General features: G+C 38.1%; 1 non-coding gene across 1 annotated transcript; it reads left to right on the plus strand.

The window, feature by feature from the left end:
• Positions 1 to 2,353: 2,353 nt before the first annotated feature.
• Positions 2,354 to 2,460, plus strand: LOC122077706. Its single transcript, XR_006139943.1, has one exon. It is a non-coding gene; the product is annotated as a small nucleolar RNA R71 (small nucleolar RNA).
• Positions 2,461 to 3,541: the final 1,081 nt, after the last annotated feature.

A 3,541-nucleotide genomic window follows, 5' to 3' on the forward strand; every position in this document is an offset into this window, starting at 1 on the left:
CCACCACCTGCCTTCCGCTTATTTATAAGCTTATAGCATTCAGATTTAATATACCCCTTTTTCTTACAGTAATTGCAAGTTAAATTCTTGTGCTTAGATTTTGATCTAGCCTTCTTTTTGTCACCATCTGAACCCCTTTCATTCGTTCTCCTTCTAGCTACCAAACCAACACCATCAGATTTATTGGTAGATGTTAACTGATCATCAATCTTCTGCTTGCTTTACAAATTCGTTTTGACATCCTCAATAGAGATTGTCTCTCTACCATAAATCATGGTATTCCTAAAATGCTTATAAGATAGAGGCAGAGAACATAACAATAATAGGGCCAAATCTTCATCGTCTATTTTAACATATATCATTTTCAAATCAGTAACAATAGAATTGAACTCAGATATGTGGGATTTAATAGAAATACCTTCACCCATATGAAGGGTATACAGTTGTTGCTTCAATCTCAACCTATTGGTGAGGGATTTGGTGAGGTAGAGGTTCTCTAACTTCACCCATAACTCTACAGCCATTTTCTCTAAGAGAATTTCCTGTAGAACATCATTCGAAAGACACAATTGAATAGCTGAAAGGGCTTTATCATCCAAATCACTCCAATCATCATCAGACATAGTTGTAGGTTTCTTCGCCTTCCCAAATAGGGGTTTTCTTCAAACCCTGCTGCATGAGAACAACCATCATTCGAACCTGCCATAAACTAAAACTGATGTTGCCGTCGAGCCTATCAATATTGTATTTCGTTGAAGCCATGGATCGAAGTAACCCAGAGCTCTAATACCAGTTTGTAAGATCAAACACCAAGAAACACGAATAATAAAGAGACAATAGATCAGTACGACACAGAGATTTAACGAAGTTCACACACCAGGGTGGTGTGCTATGTCCTCGGGTGAAGAAGAAGATGATTCACTATGGAGAAGAGAAATTAAACCCTAGCAGCGGTGAGGAAAAACTCGCCCTAAAACCCTAGCTGCGTGAAAACCCTGGAATACAATGACTTTCTCAACAAGCGACAGTACATTATATATATACTCCAAATCGTGGGTCGACTCATCGGGTCACGGTCGATCCAATCGAACCATACCTCGGGGGCGTAGCCCCCGTACCCCCATACGAGATCAGTGATGGGCTCTAGGCTTGGGCCTATCGGCCCAACCCCTCTGCTTCCATCACAGATCTCAGAAAATTTTCCATTCGGGTTGCCACCAAAATATGTCGGATCGGATCAATCTTCAAAACGGGTCAAGAATTCGAGACAAACTTAACACTTGTGTCTTCAACAAAAGGAGAGTTAATAGGAGTAATAGATAGGGAAGATTTAGGAATACTCTATTGGTATTCTGGGCCACTCCTAAGTGCATAAACAGTATTACATTGGTTGGAAGGCTCTTATTGTGGACTCTTTTGAATTGAATTCAACTGATTTGGAACTGATTGATGATTCATATTCTCATTCCTAGGATTTGGTTCAAGTTGACTAGGCATCTTTCCTTTCTCCCTTTCATGCAAAACATTAGCAACTTAGGAGATTTGCTTCTCTATGTTGTGTTGGATTGTCATGAGAGTACTCATGAGAAGTTCCATGCTTTTCTCTAAAGAAGTAAGCCTAGCTAAATCACCACCTGCTCTAATGAATCCTGGAGGTTGATTTACAGGAGGTGGTGGAATAGCAGACTGAGTGGGGATCCTAAAATTATTTCATTGATTGGGGGGCGTGTTCCTTTTATTGGTTTGTTGGGGAACAAACTGCCCTTGACTCAAGGGTTAAACATTAGGATTTACTTGATGATTGGCTTGTTGGGGAACAAACTGTCCTTGACTTAAGGGTTGAAAATTAGGACCTACTTGATTATTGGCTTGATTCCAAGAGAAGTTCGGATGGTTCCTCCATCCTGGATTATAGGTTTGACTATAAGGGTTGTTTTGGGACATGGCATTCACATTTTCAGGACCTATATTTAAACCATTCACACATGAAATATTAGAGCACTCCTCCATCACATGAGTGGGAGATTGGCACCAACTACACATAGGCATAGAATAATTTATTTGGTTCAGTTGGGCAGGTCCTTTGACTATTATGGCTTGGAGTCTCTTGATAAGACTCTCAAGTTGAGCCTCTTTAGCGACAACACCTTCTATAAGGTAACTCTTATTTTTCCTCTCAATTTCTTGAGTAGACTCTCATTCTCTAGTTTTCTCAGTCAATTCAAGCAAAAAGTTCCAAGCGTCGTCTTCATCTATAAAAGATATAAAATATTTGGAGCACATAGACTCTAAGAACTGCTTGGTCTGATAATCAGTACCCTCATAAATGATTTGACAAAGTTGCCATGTATCAATTCCATGGTGGGGGCATTCCTGAAGGAGGTCCTTAAATCTCTCCATAAATTTAGAGAACAACTCACTAGGTTTATGCCTGAATTAAAGAATATCACTCCTGAGTTTATTGATTTTATGCAAAGGAAAGAACTTTTTCAGGAAGGCTATAGTAAACACATCCCATGTGGCAATGGAATTGGTAGACAGACCATAGAGCCATTTCTTAGCTTGGTTCTTGAGCGTAAAAGTTATAACCTTTAATTTTACAGCATCATCAGTCAACTGTTGGACCTTAATTAGAACACAAACTTCCTCAAATTCCTTAAGGAATAGGTATGCATCTTCAAAGGGCAACCCATAGAAGTGGGGAAACAAATGATGTACTGAGATTTGAGCTCAAAATTATTGCCCTGGGCTTGTGGTAGAACTATGCAGGAAGGTTGGGCTACTCTAACAGGGTAGAACCTATCTTTCAGAGATTTAGGTAGGGGGTTTGGCTGTTGGTCTTCTATATTGAAAGGTATTAATGAGAGTATAGGTATAGGGTCAGTACTTGTTGGATCTCTTCTTTTTAACGGATTCTCAGTATTACGTACCCCCTAGCACTCATGCAATAGAAAACTACCCACAATTAGAATAAGACAAGCACAAAAAAAAATGTAATTTTTTTTTATTTTTAATTTTTTAATTGACTTTTGATTTTTTTTTTTGGCTTTTTGTGAGCTTACCGGCAGGGATCCAGGGTTTCTCAATTCAATTCTTGAGGTACTGCTACTGGCGAAACTTGTCTTTATTGCAACAATTATTGCAAGTTATTCTTCTCAAGAAATCAATAAAAGAAAAATAAAACAAAGCAAACAAAGCACTCCGATTTACCAAAAGAAAGCAAAAAATAACATGGAAATGTCTTCTAGGCAATGGCGCCAAAAACTTGTTTGAATTTTGAAAGTAACCACAAACGTACGGATCAGTGTAGCTAACGGGTCGAACACAAGGAGAGCAACCACTTTATTTTAAGCTTATTTTAGTAATGCAAAAGTGTAACGATTGATATTGGTGATCTACTTCTAACTACCACCCTAAAACACATGCATCTAAAAGCATCCTAACCAACACATCTAGGAATTTAAATACTTCAAACCATGCAAATAAAAAATAAATAACTAAAAGTAAAAGTGCTGAAATTAAATAAATAAAATAAAATAAA

This window comes from Macadamia integrifolia, chromosome 4 (genome assembly GCF_013358625.1).
Source record: "Macadamia integrifolia cultivar HAES 741 chromosome 4, SCU_Mint_v3, whole genome shotgun sequence".
In the NCBI taxonomy this organism is placed as follows: domain Eukaryota; kingdom Viridiplantae; phylum Streptophyta; class Magnoliopsida; order Proteales; family Proteaceae; genus Macadamia; species Macadamia integrifolia.